This window comes from Falco peregrinus, chromosome 2, assembly GCF_023634155.1.
Source record: "Falco peregrinus isolate bFalPer1 chromosome 2, bFalPer1.pri, whole genome shotgun sequence".
Lineage (NCBI taxonomy): Eukaryota > Metazoa > Chordata > Aves > Falconiformes > Falconidae > Falco > Falco peregrinus.
Window position 1 is genome coordinate 54,614,798 of NC_073722.1, and position 16,660 is coordinate 54,631,457.

At 43.9% G+C, this 16,660-nt stretch overlaps 1 protein-coding gene across 8 annotated transcripts in view; it reads right to left on the bottom strand.

Moving 5' to 3' along the window:
• Positions 1-16,660, bottom strand: part of RBM47 (RNA binding motif protein 47) — an 82,052-nt gene that overhangs the window by 32,461 nt on the left and 32,931 nt on the right. Inside the window, exon 1 of one of the 8 annotated variants that reach the window (XM_055794955.1) lies at positions 12,619-12,717. The exons of 6 other annotated variants lie outside the window; for them this stretch is intronic. The gene's annotated coding sequence lies outside the window, so the exon portion shown is untranslated. Of the gene's footprint in view, positions 1-11,980; positions 12,086-12,618; positions 12,718-16,660 lie in introns of those variants that run through there. One more of the 8 variants, XM_055794953.1, reaches the window with a different exon arrangement.

Sequence of the window (16,660 nt, forward strand, 5' to 3'; positions counted from 1 at the left end):
TTGCTCTGCATTCCTGTGGTGATACTGTAGAAAACCAGACAATAAGTTCTGCGGTTCACAGATCCGCCACTTATAATGATGTTAAATCCTCCAGCCTTTGTCTGTCAAATTCACGCTGAGGTAAGTAGGAACTAAGCATGCTCCAGAACCATTGAAGACTGTATAAGTGCCTAGATATTGGCCTGGGGAGGTCTGACTTTAAATACCCATGTCTTAAAATGACAACATAAAAAAACAGTTCCATCTTTCAGACGCCAACTTTAATCATTATATTGCCCAACTCACAGAAACCTTATCAAGAGTACACAGAAAGTACACAGTTACATTCTAGTCTGGAGTAAAAATCAAATTGCTGAGACTATGCTACACTTCCATTTCATTAAGCATGTAACAGTTTAATTATCCTAGACCCTAAAAACCTCCTTCTGTCTTCAGAAACACTAAATTTAGGCTTCCTTAAGTATACTACAGATACAAATGTAAAGTTACTGGAAAGTCAGAGAAGGAGTAATGAAAATATCTAAAAGCCTGGCCTACAACAGAGACTCAAAAAAAACGGATTTTTGCGCTCGTGGAATGGGAGGTCATGTATGGAAAATCCTGGCTGCTGGTTTTGCTATTTTCAGTTCATTATTAGATGCATTGTTTTTAGAGAGCTGTCTTCCTTCCTTCCCTCCTTCTTTAGAAAGAGGACAATGCACAGAAGGAATGGTTTGAAAGAGAAATTGCTTTTCTCTTATCTTTTTCCATCTTTCAGTTGCTCTTTATAACAGTGTTTAATTTTAAGGCAACAGTAACACAGAAGACATTTTCAGGAAGAGCTGAGCTTCTAATAAAACAAGGGCAGGTAGAAATCTGAAGAGTGGACAATGCCCTTTAGTAAGAATGTATAAGGGAACAATCCCACTAGTTGTCTGCTTGGTGGCTTGGAAACCCCTGACAGCTCACGCACTGCACAGTACTGTGCATTTATTTCAGTGAAGGGAAAACCCAGTTAATTTATTATCCCATTACAAGGCTTTGTTTCTGATGTCCTTACTCTCAAAAGCAGCAAAGCACCAAACCAACGTATTGTTTAATATCAAACAATGCTCTTGCTTCTCATCAGAACAGGGAAGCCAACACTGCTCAACTGCACGGCCAGAATGAATGTAACTATAGATTTAGACTGGGCTTATCAAAGAAAATTAGGAACAACATGAAAGCAGGAAAAATTTATAATAGAAGCAAAGGGAACCCATCACTACCTGTCAGGAGTTTCTCTAAGTGCCTGTCAAGTTGGGAACACAATGTTTTACAAACCCCAATGTCAGTTCTTAGCTCAGAAAGAGGAACCAGCAGCTGGAGATGTGATCTGGGAAAAATGAGTATGTTGCAGTTAGGTGGCAGAGTGGCATGCAAGAACCCCACCTGATGTAGCCAAGGCACAGGTTGCTGCTGGGGGTCTCATCTTGAGTGGGTTCTCTGCCCTCCTGGCTGAGCAATTCTTTCTCTTGGTTTGGTCCCAAATTACATCCTGGGCATGAAAGTTTAATTGAAACTGTGAGTTCTTCTGCACACTTTTGGTTCTAATCATGTATGCTCTCCACCAAAACTGTGTTTTGTTTAAAAAAAACCCTCAACAAGCCATAACATAAGCACATAACCCCCTACTTGTCTCTTGTCTCTTGAGGAGGAGCTGCAGATACTCCCTTCTGAAGTAGGATCACAGTTATTCCCACAGGGGAAGGAGAAGGAGATTCCTGGTGGAGGAAGGGCTGGACCACTGATTCACCTCCATTGAGCGGGGGCGGGGGGGGGGGAGGCGGGGTACATGTGTCCTTTGCATTGCCCCAGTCGGTGAAACCCTCTGCCTGCTTCGACCCCTGGAGCAGCTCAGGGCAGTCCCACGCACTCCGCACATCTGTACCATGTGATAGCTCGGTTCTCCTGGTTATCCTCTGTCTTGATCCACTGACCATCCACACTGCATCAGTGCTTGCTTTTGGGTCCTCTTGTAGACAGAACTGGCCTGTTCTTCCTGAACAAAGTCTGTGTGTGGCTCCAGGGACAGACAAAACAGACAAGCCCGCGCCAGGTGTGGTTGCCTGGGCTGATGCAGCAGTCTTCCAAGAGGATCCCTGCACGCACAAGTGTCCCTGTGCGACTCCATGCTGTGGCCAAACACACCCCCTGAGTTTCATGACACCCTTCTGCTATGCTTCAGGAGCTGACAGCTAACAAAAAGCATCTGAGAAATTACATTTATGCCTTTAGGACTAGGAAGGTCATCACAAGCGCTGGAGAAGACCTGAGACACGTGCTGTGTGGATGAGCCAGCCTGCTCCAGAGGGGTTAGCAGAGCACCACAGCTTCTGATGTGGATAATAAATGTATATTAATTTAAACTGATAAATTGTCTGCTACCTACTTTTTGTTTTTCCCTAAACAACTCAGCATAGTTCGTAAATGTACGTGAAAACTGCTAGTTTGCTGGTTACAAAAGTTATTCTAAATAAAAATAACATCCAGTAGGCTAAATAAATTTGGAAATCTGTGGTGCAAGTTGCAAATGTTTAGTGTCAAAATCTGAAAGACTTGGTGTGGTTCTACTGAAGCCTACCAGGAAAAACCTACCCTGGGCTCAGGTGAGGCAAAACTTGCCTTCCTTCTGGTTCCTTGGAAGTGGAGTAGTTATGTGAAATGTAGGCCTACAACAAAAAGGTTATTTCATTTGTAAATGTGAAGAAACTTGCAACCAGCATCAGAGCATTTTGAGGGAGGTATAAATGTTAATATACACATCCCCATGCCTGCCCCCTCTCATGGGCATTTGCAGTGCAAGTGGTGAAAAAAACCCTACACAAATGAAATATGGAGCCTTCCCCTGGAAAGAGACAGGCAAACAATGGAGACGGAGACACCTCATGGCACAGCCCACCGCCCAGAGCCTCACATCACCAAACAACACAAACGAAATACCGTGCTATGGCATGCAGCTTGTACCAAAAGTGCCCTGCTGCTAGTGGGTGAATGGGAAAATCATATTTCACAAACAGATTTCAGCAAGGGGCTCATGCTTTGGAGAGGAGAGAGAGGCTGTGCAAAAGCAACGGGCTATTTTTAAAAGTCAAGCCAAATGCTTGAAGAAAAACTTCTAAAAAGTAGCCGCCAGCACAGCTGTGTTTATGGGTCCATTCAACCAGAGAGTAGCTGGCTCATAGACTTTGAGTGCAAGTAATGATTTAACATCGTGACCCAAGCATGAAGCTGGAACACACCGTGAAACGATTTTGGCAAGTGTATATTTAATGAGTCAGTGCCCTGTTATCTGATGGCGCGTTTTTACATGGTGGGAGCTATTTTAATTGCCACATTATAATCTGAGAAGCTGCAAAGGGTTGAATGCTTCCCTCTTCAGTACCAGCCCAGTCAACACCAGTCATGTTTTTGCATTGTGTCCCCCTCAGCAAGGCAAAATTGCTGCATCTCCACTAGACCTATCTGTGATAGAGCTGGGTATGGAGCCACCGCGCACACACCCTCCGGACAGCTGGGACTATGAGATGGTCTGCAGTTCTGCCCTTTGCTATGTATTTTCCTTGCTTTTAGGCTTGGGGAAGGAGTCCCATCTTCCTGGTATTTGTGTCTGTTCTTTTTCACATGAGCAGCCAGAGGAATAAATGAGAAATAGAGCATGCTTGTGAATCAGAAATAAATTCTGTTTGAAAGCTGACTTGAACAGATTAGCCAGACGGGTGCGTTTGTTCTAGTGATGGTTTTCTTAAAAAAAAAACCACCTCCCAGCCTCTTTACTCAACCACACGTTTATTTTCTAAAAAAAATCCCCAAAATATTTGACCCTATCCATCTCTTACTGACAGAGCTGACAGGAGACTTACACACACTATAAATTAGCTATACAACTAAAACCTGCTACTCCCAAATATTTTTATAAATAAACAGGAAAATTTATTGCACATAAAAATGTAATATGCTTATCGAGGTCTCAAAAACCTGCCCTCACAGCTAAAAACATTTAACATTTATAAAGCTGCTTAATTAAAAAAGCAATGGGTTTGGTTTGTGTTTTTTTTTTAAATCAGATGAAAGTTATATCTGGAATGGTCAAATGCCAGTTGCCGAGAGCTATGTGGAATGGCTCCTCTGTCTGGAACTGCCATCAGTTCTAATATCAAAACTCCACCTGCAGTTATTGTAGTATTGAGCATTAACTGTATTCCAGAGTCAAGGTGATCACCAGGATTAAAGAGGAGAAGCAGAGGGAGGTTGCACTCATTGACTTGCTTGCAAATCTGTTTGTCAGGTCCTTGCAGGTGACCCCCCCTTACACAAACTTGCAGATCTCACATGCTAACAGTCTGAAGGACACGAAACAGATATTTTCAGTATTTCACTTCCCTTAAGAAAGATGTGCCTGCTGTCTTAACACAGAAACTAGTCTATAAGTTAGAATAGTGCTTTTTTAAATTACTTGGACTTCACTCACAAAAAAATAACGTTAACTATAAGTAATTTACATAATTACAACTCTGGAAAACCTGAGTTTAAACAAAAGAGCAAAATCCCTAGAACTGGATTGGACAAGCAGAAAAACAAAAGAGAAGCCACAGATCCTATCTCCCATAGCCTGGCATGTTAGCACAACTCTATTCCCAAAACACTGTCAAAATCTGACTTCCTAAAACACCGTCAAAATTTGGCTTCTCCAAAACAATCTTGTTTGTTTGTTTGTTTGTTTGTTTGTTTTTTCCTGGTGACATGCATCTCCAGGATACTCAAAAACAAAACCATCAGGCCTCAAAGTTCAGCACCATGATAAATTTAAGTGCCAGTTAATAACCTGCCAAGCAAGAGCAAGCATGGACTCTGGACACAAAGTCTAGTGAGGTTACTGGGGAGAGCGCTACGTGCCCAGGGCTAATGGAGCTTTGCACCATGAAGTGTGCTATGGGGTGCTAACGCAGAGCACCTTCCCTTCATCAGGTGGGAGTTTAAAAAGGCGACTCACCTCTGAAAGGGAAGAACTCATGAAACTATGAGTTTGCCAGTTTTGCTAGTGTCCATCAGAAATTCTAAGGTTTGACTAATAATGGTTATTATGGAAGTTTTGAGACAATTCCTTCTTGACTTCTTTTTAACCTCATTCTTCAGTTTTCCATAAACCAAACCTCTAATTAGACTCATAATGCAGCAAAGTACCTAAGCAAGTGAAAACAGTTTAAATCTCTTCTACATCAACACAATTACAATGTGTTTAAAATGGCACGTGCTGGGTGGGGTGGACCCTACTTGCCTCTCCCAAAATGCAGCCAGAGGTCTCAGTAACCTCCCTATCACTGCAGTTAATGCACAGAAGAGTTTTCACGTGGCCTTGAAGACACTCCCAAGTAATTCAACAATTTCTTTACTGAAACTTCCTTGTTTAAATGCAAATGAAGAGCAGACCTGAACCTACAGTGTTGAATGAACATAAATTGAAATGCTTTAACTAGATTTCATTTCCATGCCTTCCCTCTTTTCTTCCGTGGGGGAGATGTGTCATCATGAAGTTTAAAAGAATGCTCTCTATGTATCATGCTTCTGTTTACAAAAGGCTGCTCACCTTTCTGCCTGTCATTTCAAAAACTAACTGAAAAGAAGCACGTTCTTCACTGAAAAAAAGTCCTTTACCTCTGTGCAGAAAGCAGTTGCCGTGAAAAATGCCCAGCTGCAGACAAGTACATTAATCCAATTAGTGAGAGTCATAGTGTTCGTATGTAACATCAGCATTAACTCACCGGCCATTTACATCAAAATATTCTGCAGAAAAAAGATTACTACCTAGAGTAAAAAAACTTAGCATATAGAACAGCACCGTATTAAACAGCTGTGCATGGCTCTAGTTTTAATGTGTGCTATCTGCAATCATGGAAGTAGTACAGAATCACAGTGGTGGTTTTCACCATGGCTGATCAGAAAGAAATTCTTCTCTTCAGCTCGTTGGAGCAACTGCACAGCACAAAATGGACCAGATGGGTCTTGGTTGACTTCAGTGCAGGGTAAAACCCCGCTAGGGCTTTGCAAAAAAGGACTGTACCCTATTGAGCCAGTCACAATATGTTTCTGCTGGAATTACTGACCATTCCCCTTATCCCCAGCTTGTGAAGAGGGGGGAGTGTATTGCCTGTAAGCCTCTGGAAATCCTTCGCCCTCGGGTGTGGTACATCTGGTATTTTGGTGTACAGAGGATATCACAGCATGCTGAAGCATAAGGTCCTTCAGAACTGGAAAGATGAAGAAAAGGGAGAAATCCAGAAGACAGGCTTGTTTAGCACCTTTTTATTGTTCTTCAGCACGGTCGTCCTCGATTTCCACTTGGATGACCCCTCTCTGCTATGGGGTGTGATAAGCCTCCAAGACAGGCAGCTCCTCGGGTGTCCAGACAGCTGGGCATCAGCCATTCTTGCTACTCTCCCACTCCCTTCCCCCACCACTCTCCCTGCTTATTTCTGTGATATTGTTCTTCTCCACAGGATCTTTTCACAGGGCTGTCTTGAGACTCCAGGTACCCAGAGCTCCTCCACTGCCTTCCACCCTTCCCCTCAGCAGAGGGCATCAGGGGTCCCCCATGTGCACCCCCATTTCATGCCCTCTCCACAGAGAGCTCTGGGGTCAATTGTGCTCGTTTGGGAAGATGTGCTCAGCTTCTTAAGCTTCTCCTTGGTACTGGAGTATTGAGCGTTAACTGTCTTCCAGAGTCAAGGTGGTCACACGGATTAAAGAGGAGAAGCAGAAGGAGGTTGCACTCATTGACTTGCTCAAGCTTCTACCTACAATACTGGTTTTTTTCAGCCACTGCGATTACGCCTGTACTTACAGCATTGCACAGTTTTAAACAATGTCCCCCTTGCTAGGAGATTCCCACCTGACTGCTGACATAGAGCTAAGCTTTGTGCTTCAATATTGATTGCCAAGAAGTTTTAAGTAAAGATGGAGTTGCAGTAACACCTCCAATACTCTCTGTTGTACCTGCTCCCTGCCACCCGTACAGATGGTACACACCACCAAGCCAAACAAGCTGTCCACCCAGTAATCCCAGGCACTCTTCCCACATCTTAGTTCAGATGTATTGCCTGAAGAGACCTGTAGAGGTCCATAGGCACATCCTATACATTTTTAGTACTACAGCCTGAGTTTTCCCCTGCAACTCCATTCAGAGCCAGCCTTGCCATTATGTCTATTTAATGGCCCAGGCAGGCATAGCCTTATCAGATACAGCATTTACTCATAAGCTTAGCCTGATGAAGCCCCTTCAGTATGCAGTACATAAAGGCAATGTAGTTCCCAAGGATAACATTGGCAGGAATAAACATGATACCAGGCAGAGAAGGCTTTGCAGAAGCAAGATTTTAGCTATCAATCCCATCGATTAACACCAACGGACTGATTAGGCCCATTAAATTCAACATAAAGCTGCCTATCCATGAATTTTCTATTGCCAAGTCCTTAGTTTCGGCTTTATTTATTAAGCTGTCTGCCCACACAGAGCTAACTACAGGTGTGGTTTGAATGTCTCTGGGAGCCGTTCAAGTGGAAGAGCTTCATGATAGAGTGGCTACCCTGAGTATTGGTTGGAGAAGCATTTTAACAAAAGTGCCATAAACCAGGTTAGAAAAAGCTGTTTCTAAGAATTACAGAATTTTTACATAGCAATCTTCCCCTTAAAGCGTCCCTAATTTTCAGGTGAAAGTATTCCGTTCAGTAAAGCTTAAAAGTATCCCAGCTGACAGTCTGTCTAAGGGCTGCTTTCAGCTGCAATTACAGAAACTGCCCAGAGGAAGGAAGATCCAATGAAGATGTGGTTTTTTTCTGGAGACCATTAGAAAAATACATCACTGCTATAGTGGCACAGCATTTGTCTGATAATATCTGTGCAGGAGTTAGGAAGGACTGGAATAATGATGTTTTCTGCAGCTTTTCAGAAAGAATGAAAAGTCAGCAGAGGCTTCACATCTATAACACATGATTTCCTTCACTCAGCACCCAAAAGGTTTTGGTTTGAACAATGGATTTTCGTTTTTAAGCCACATACTCATTAGATACAATCTGATGACCTTTCCAACTTGATTCCCCCCAAATACAAAGGTTAAATGGCACATCAGCTTTTGCTCAGTGTCTTCTGTTTTTCACTCTCATAGTCTGGGAGATGCAGGGGAGAAGACCAGTAAATCCACATTAGTCAGGGTACTGTAGCATGAGAAGTAAGCCTTTGTTTAGTCAACCATTATAAAAATTACTTCTGCTAAAATTATTGTCTATTATTTCTACTTTTTCCTTCCAGCGTGAAAGAAAATACTGTTGGATATTGACAGCTGTTGTTAAATATTGGAAGTAAAGGGAAACATTGTGACCCAGCATTGGGGAGGGGAGGGCTGCCATTCATTTGGATAGATATGTTTAATCATCAACTATATACTGCACTCTGACCTGTGCAACATCTGACTTCGGATGAGATAAAAGTTCTGGGAGTTATTACTGAAAGCAACAAATTGCATAAAGAAATATTCTCACCAAAAGAACACACTGCAAAGAAGAAAAAACACTAAATCAAGATCCAAGCATTCGTTTCTCATTGACATCACTGGGAACTGCATATACATGCATCCAGCACAAAATAATTTTGCTAATTAAAATAATTAAAGTTACTTCATTTTGCAGAAATTATATTTCAGCTGCAATTCATGTGTTAATGTTCTGCATTATTTTAGCAAAATTGAAAAGCTGGGGTTTCAGTGCATTGCTAGCACTTATGCTTAGCTGGAAGTGTGCAAGTATAAGTTTGCTTGTCTCTAATCACTGTCCTTTGAGGTTTGCATTTTACCTGATCATTTCATTCACTGCAATAGAAAGAGGAAAACCAGCTTATTGCCACAAAAATTTGCTTCTAAAACAGCTCTGAGAAGCTTATTTATTTCCCTCAGAAAACACTCCTATAAAAGGCAAAAATCCCCCAGTAAAATTCACACTTCTGCCTTAAAGAAATAAACTACTTAAATGCTATTTTAAATTGCTCCCAAAGTAACACAAAGGAGGTATTCTGGTCATGTGGGTGTTGTGCAACCAGACAGCTATAGAAAAGATTTTCCAGTATTCAGAGAGAAAAGCAAGGAGCTGCATCTTCATAGAAGGCATGAGATTCCTGCCAGAGACCGCAGAGCTGCTTGCTTTTCTGTCTCAGGCCCAAAAGCACCTGCAATGGTCTTATCCAGGTGCCATGTGGCTGCTGTGTCATGGGAAAGAAAAATAATGACTATGAAGGTTTCCACTCAGGGTATCTTCTTAAACAAAGAGGTCCAGAGCAGCAAACCGCAAGTAACCCGCCTGATCCAGGTGATTTGTTGTTTGAAGTCTTTGTAACGGGGAATCAAGGAAAGCGCTTGCAACATCTGACCAGTGGTGTGATGGCTGCTACACAAACAAGTACAATAAACAAATGAAGGCTGCTGGAACAAGCGCTCAAGTGCAGGACATCACTGAGCACACAGCCTGGATGCTCCTCGTGGCACCCTCCCAGTGACAGCCCTGTCACCCACCTGTGGAGAGCAGGGGCTGAGGCTACCCTTGTCTCTGCAAGGGCACTGCTCGGTATGCAGGGTCCTGGTGCATGCAAACAAGCTGAGAAACCCTGACACTTTCCAGGGAGAAGACAGCAGAGTTTTGCCATGCCCCTGTTACTCTTCTCTAGTCTTGGTTGCATGGGGTGTTCTGTTTGGCAGGGTTTCTTTTTTTGCCATCCCAATATTTGGCACCTCTGTTGAAAGTATCACTCCCAAAGTATCTGAAGAGATTATTCCCATTTTAATATATCACTTTAATATGGTAATTTCTGGTTCAAATATAAATAGGCAATTCGGAAAAGCGTCACTGTGAGATCTTTGTGGGATCCATGATATTTTATTTTGCATAGGTCTAGCAATAACTCCTGCATCACAGGGACTGCCTTTAAGGGTGACAAGAGACTTCTTTTTAACTAGCAACTCTGTAACCAGCCCAGGCTAAGCATTATTCTTGGTCTTTTCCACCTCATATACCCAGAAGAAGATTCCACAGACCAGGCTATCCTTGTGATCCCTGTGCAGCCTGCTCCTTTCAGTGTACATACACAGGTTTAACCAACTGAAACTTGGTAAACAGCTGTGCTGAAAATCAAACACATGGAATGAAACATGCTCACTTCATTTTAGTGTGTAATAATATATTATTATTATTTACTGAAACAATTTAAGTTGCTCATAATTTACAGATACTTATGACCCTCTTGCCCTGAAACCTATCTCATGATGTTTTTACCTGACTCCTTGATTCAGAGATGGAAAGGAGTTGTTGTTGCTCTGAAAGAAGTCCTCTGTAGTGCAAACAGGACTCAAAGACGGAACAGATTTTGTCAACAGTCCTATTTCTTCCAGTTAAGCCACATAATCTCCCTTATAGTCACCAGCTAGAACCCTATCTTTGTATGAACACAGACAAGATAACATTGTCATTGCTGTCTTTTATTTTACATATTTATTTTTTCAAAATTCAGTCTCTGTGAGTTCAGAGGTAAGATTTGACCTCTTTCTTTAGTTACTGCAAAAGAAACTTCTACATCAGTCCAGTTTACTGCCAAATATTGGAACCACTACAGGGAGGAGAGGGCAAGAATCACACATGAGCTATGACACACAATGAAAATCACAGGCTTTAAACATAGTCATGCTTTACATCTACAAATTCACCAACAGACTGAAATTACACTGCAGCCTTTACCAAAATTTTTCTTGAATTGTATTTCAATTCTTTAAAGCAGATGCTTGTGGAAATCCAGTGGCTTTGTTTACCAGTAATTTTCCCCTGCGCTTAGCTCTAGGAGTTTTAGTACTGTTAAGAACTGAAGCCACCCTTAGACTGCTTTTAATAAAGTAAATGTGTTACCATACTTCACTACCACCTCACACCGTTGAGCATTTACTAAGTGTAAATAACATGTCATGCGCAAGGCCAGGTAGCAAAGACATCAAGAAAATCTGTCGCATCAGGGAGGACTGAAACAAGTAGCAAGCACAACTTGGGCCCGACCCTGATAAACTGAAAGCAACAAATAGAAAAAGATGTATGTCTTTCTTGCATTTTGTTTTGCACAGGAAACATACTGTAAACAAATTGTGAATACTAACTACATGTCAGTCACTTCACACTTAGCCATGTCCAGGATTACTTGACAGTTACCTGGGATGTAAAAGATAATTTCTGGGGAGTCAGCATATGTACTTATATAAAGGCACATCCAGAACAGCAAAGCACACACAGAAGATGGTTCCTGCATGACCAAGTCAGCTTCCACCTTGTGGCAGAAACTTTCAGTCACTGAACAAACTTAATATAATTATTTGAATCTATTCAGCTTCATGTCTCTCAGTGGCATATGCATACTAGGAACTTAAAGGCTGGTATTTTTTCTGTGTCTGCTGTCTTGGAACATGGAAAAAAATCTTGAAAAAATTAGTCACATTGCCTATTTTTGCAAAGTTCATTCAAAAATCAGCAAGTATTTTTCAGTATGAGTCACTACCCACATCCCAGTTGCAATAATTAGGTTACACATTTTCATTAGAAACTCTGACTCCTGTTCCTACTCCTCAGAAGATGAGCAGAAGCCAGCTGTTGCGAGATTTATTAGAAACCCATGAAGTTTTCAAAGGCAACAGTGCATTGATTTTTGTTTGTTTGTTTGAAGACGCAATAAAATCCAAACAACTCACTAATCAAGCATGGGTTAATCAACCCAAGCTTTAGGTGACACCATGCAGTCAACTACAGCTGATGCGAGCAAACTGCAAAATAACAATGCTAACTCCTCTTCTGACTTCTAGGGAGCAAACTTTTGGCAAACCTTATAACTGAGTGCCGTTGCCCTTTTGCCTCTCAAAGCTAGGAAAATCAAAGTGGAAAATGGTACCTGGGGAGAAGCTGGTGTGCTCCCGTGGGTGCTGGCTGCCACTGGGCTCCCGCTGCCTGCCTGCCTGGGCAGCCCAGCACCTCCTTGGCCACGGCTGCCTGTGTTGGTCAATGTTTTACCAGGCTGTGAGCAGCCCGCTGTCCCACCCTCCCTGCAAACACCCCGTGGGGGAAGGCAGCACCGGGGCCTCGGAGCAGAGCCACTGCTGAAGATGTTGCCCCTCTTCTACTGCCCCGTCCTCCACCAGGAAAACAAAGCACACAAAAAAAAGGAAACCTGTTAAGAGGGGGACATAGGGAAAGCATGCCACGAAGGGAAAGAAGAAAAGGTACATAAATGTTGTTATTAATAGATAATTTGTGGCAGGTAAGTCATGATAACCTTTCCCCGTATTGTTCTAAGGTTGTGTGCAAGCCTAGGCGTGCCTGGCTGAAAGCTGAGAGGGAACAACGCTTAATTTATGGGAGTACAGAAATTTCCAAATAAATCTTCAGCATAAGAGAGCAGTCATTCAAGTGACAGCTAAAACTTCAAAATGACAACAAAAGGACCTGAAACCACATAATAAAATAGTGCAAAGGGAGCCTGAACACGAAGGCAGGGGAAAGAAACAGCCGAGGCAATCTGCAACATTTTACCTTGAAGGTAGAGGCTCGGCTCCTCTGTCTCAGCTTCTCGGGAGTGCCTCGGAATTGAAGCTCTACCCGCACTAACTGGAGTGTTCCTATTCCCAGCAAGTTAACAATTACAAGCAGAGTGCAGCCAAAATGGGCTGGCAACCAAGCATGGTGCTGAGAAGGTGCAGCTGCCACTCCCCGGGGGGAAGGGGACAGCTGCCGGATTGGGAAGCACCCAGAGGCTGGGACTCAGTGGCTGCACCCAGCCTGTGAGACCCTTCCCAGACCTGGTACACAGATGTGTGCTCATGGGGGAGCAACAGGAAAATCTAGGCTATGTTGTGTGCCCTGGTTTTGTGGTACTGACTTGTTTGTCACGGCCTTTTGGTCCTGGTTTGAGGAAGAGTGATTCATTTTGTCTAACCTAGGAAGCCTGACTTGAGCAGTATGTATTTTAATGCACGTGTTTAAGGAGAAAATCTGCATCACCAGCTGCTCTAGACAGTCAGATTAGCTACTAAAACCTGCCACATAGTGCAACAAGGAGCATGTCTGTATCACTCAGTGATGCTGGGCTGAGGGACACCAGTTGGTTGTAGGTTGAAGAGGCTTCCTCAGTCCGCTGGGCACACCGCATTGTACTCATGGGTAGCCAGCGGTACAGCTGTGTCCCGCTCACCAGCTGGCATGCACGTGTGACACTGTTTGTTGGTGCAGCAACGGGCTGTGGCTGGACTTGAGCAGATGCATCACCAAAAGCAGGAGTGCTTTCCCTGTGCCAGGACTCCTGAAGGACCTTCCTCAGAGCCCAGGGCCCAGGAGAAGCACGCAGGGGCTGATGCAAGGCCAGCCACTGCGGCAATGTGAGCCCTGTGGCTACAGACCACGGTGCATGCCCAGTGTGCCCAATGCATACGAGCCTGCTCAGATCTCCAAGGTGCCACCATTTGCTGCGGATGCTTTCATGTGTGGTGTTCCCTCCTGCTAGTCTGCACTCACCTTCCGTTCCCTTTTGCCTGGAAAAGGAGAGGCAGAAGGGGAATTTCTCACAGATTCACTATTTAAGGCCACCACAGCAGCAGCCTGTGACTCCCTGGTAGGACAGGCTGTTGGCCTGAGCAGAGAAGGCATATGGACTTCCCTACAGCTGCTAGACACAATCCTGCTGCTGTAGAACAACCTGCAAGACCTGACAATGTCTTTTGCGTAAGCCTTAGTAATTCCCAACCATCCACTGGTACTTCCTCTAGATAAAATGCTCTCACAGCTGCTCTACAGCATCTGCTGCCTAGCCTGTGAGGAAGAGCACTGTGATGAACACACAGGGAAAGGAGAGACCCATCTTCTTCTGCCAGACTCTCAGGCTTGCAGCAGGACATTTGCCACATGACATTAGTTCCTTGGTGCCTCACCAATCCCCCAGGTGTAAGTGGAACAATAACAACCTGCTGTTCCACAGAGCTGCTTGAAGTCTCAGCTGTGGCTGTCACCTCTAAGACCCCCAGGCAGAAAGACTGGTGTTATCTGAAAGAGCTTATCTGCACTTGAGACCCTGCTTAACCAGCTCCAGGGAGCAGGATCTGCTTGTAGCAGTCTTGTTCCACCTGATATGAAGAGCTGCTCCTAGAGAGGTGCAAGCAGGTGGGTGAGGGGGCGGTCCAGCCATGTTTCTCTCTCCTGCTTGGATGAGGACTCCACTTAAGACATCTCAGATCTTTCCAACAAAACCTGAGTGGAAGAGACCATGCTTCTGTGATAAGGTCTGCTTTTGGCTGCTTGGTGTTTCCTGGTTGCAGAAGCATTTCAGCAGAAGACTCTGGAGGAGTGCTGACCACTCATCTGAATCAGATCTAGATGCTTCATGTCATGACACTGCTGGTCTGGTCTTTGGCAAGGTTGGAAACTGAGGCTGCAGTGGTGAGATTTGGAAGTGGAAAAGCAGCACACTGGTGCTGGGGTTATGGAACCAGCTCAAATTTAGTTTGCCTGGCAGCATAGACGAGGTCACTGCCTGTTATGGGAAGGTTGTACAAATACTCACTTTTCCACAGTGCTAATACTTCTGCAAAGCATGTTAGCCCAATACAGGCCTAAAGAATCAAATTTTGTGTAGTATTGACCCACTGAGGCCAAAAGACCTCAGAGAAACTCAATTATCAGTCATAGCCGCCAGGTGTAGCTACCACAGAAAAATGATGGCTCTACTATGGTACATCTGGAGTTGTATCCTGTCACCCTAGACAAATAGAACAGTGGAAAATTTGATGGGTCCTCCCACTAAATCTGCCCTTGTAGATAAACTGATATAATGCAACAGAAACCAAACATTTTTTCACTGTTGCACAAGCAGTAAGAAGAAGAAAAAAAACCTTTCCCTACATACCTCTGTATAGCTACCATCTTGTGAAAACTCAGTCTTTCATTCACAGAAGCTTGCGCAACCTGTTCCCTAGTTTTCAGAGATTAACCTCTGAATGAAAATGACCCAGAACCAATGAGTTTTACCTTTCTTTGTAAGAAAGTGATAGAAGTAGCAACTTTTCTAGGGTGTTACATCCAAAACCAATTTGCAAACATGAACAACTGGATTAAGTACCGTTGTGAGGCATTTCCCTGAAGTGCTGACACCTTCAGCCTTTCAGCGGGCTGGGTAGGCTGAGACAAAGCAATTTCCCAAAGGTCACGCAGCAAGACAATGCTATGTCTGCAGTCAGCTCTGCAGGTATCATTGCCTCTGTTCCTGAAACGAGTGTGGTCAGCTTCTGGCCTACCCAAATTTTACACGCTTCTCCTTATTTTCTGGTCTCAGACATGAGGTTTTCACAGACGAGGGCTCAGAGAGAGGCAGATGCTTCTCAGGAGGCCAAGTCTCCCCCTGTGTCACCCAGTCCAAAGTTCCATGTACCACGCTTTCGCAGATAACCAGGGTGGGTTTCTGATTAACACACGGCTGACAGGAGGGACTCTGACCCAGGGAAACTTGGCATTTCAGTCTCTTCTCAGCGCGCAACCTTGGTCACAGAGCACAGGTTTCAAGGGCAACACAACACTTGGGTATTTACTCACTGCGAATGGAGGAGGTGCTGGGCTGTACAGCACACAGACCATGAAGTCAAACATTAATTTAGTACAGACAACGTGTAACTTCAGACTGGCTTGGGAGCAAGTAAGTAAAAGATATGGATATTAAAAGTAAAAAAGCACCTAAAATTCACAGGCTTTTGGGCAAAGCACTTTCAGAGAAACGCTGATTTACTTACAAAGTGTTAACAGCTTTAATGACAAAACTAAAATGTGGAGATCAGGTAACAGAAGGGGAAACTTCTGTGAATCTTAAGTGGGGTTTAGTTCTGTTCCAGTTCTCTTTCAACAGATATATTTGTATTTCATCCTGCAGGGCAACATTCGTTTTGGAAAACAGTACAGGCAGATCCAGAGGGGCTACTGCAGAGGCTTTGAAATCTTCATGTTCTTTGCTGGGAACACACAGCACCTGACATGGTGCTGTCAGGAATATGTTCAGACCCATCCCTAAGCAGTGTGTCGAAACCACCTCCCCAGGAAACACTGGTACAGCACCAGTTGCTTCTGATGGGAGCTATGTCCCTTCCTCTGGAGCAGAAGGACTAGCAACTGCATGCTGCCAAAGAAACAGATAGGAGGGGAAAAATAATCGCTGTGAGCTGTAGAAGGTCTTTATTGCACAGGAAAATAGTGAAGTGTGGATTGAGGGGACTCTTCAGCAGTGGCCTGATGGTGGCACACATGAGGACACGTCTCCAGCTGTGGTTTGGCTGGGTGTCTGAGCTCTCAGAAATCATGGTTGGCCAGGCCAGCAAGGCAAGAGCTCCAGCCTTGCCATACCTACTCAGCCCTTCGGTCAATAATTTGGCATCTTGTGCTGAGCTTTCAGAGCAAAATGCCCTGTAGATCTTCACTTATCGCAGAATGAGTCCTCACCACTGGACAGACAGCGTACTCCTCCAGAGGGTAAGATGAGATAGCGAGGGTACTATTTACAAAATGCCTCTGCCAGCTGATCCCAGAGCTGTTTGGCTAGTGG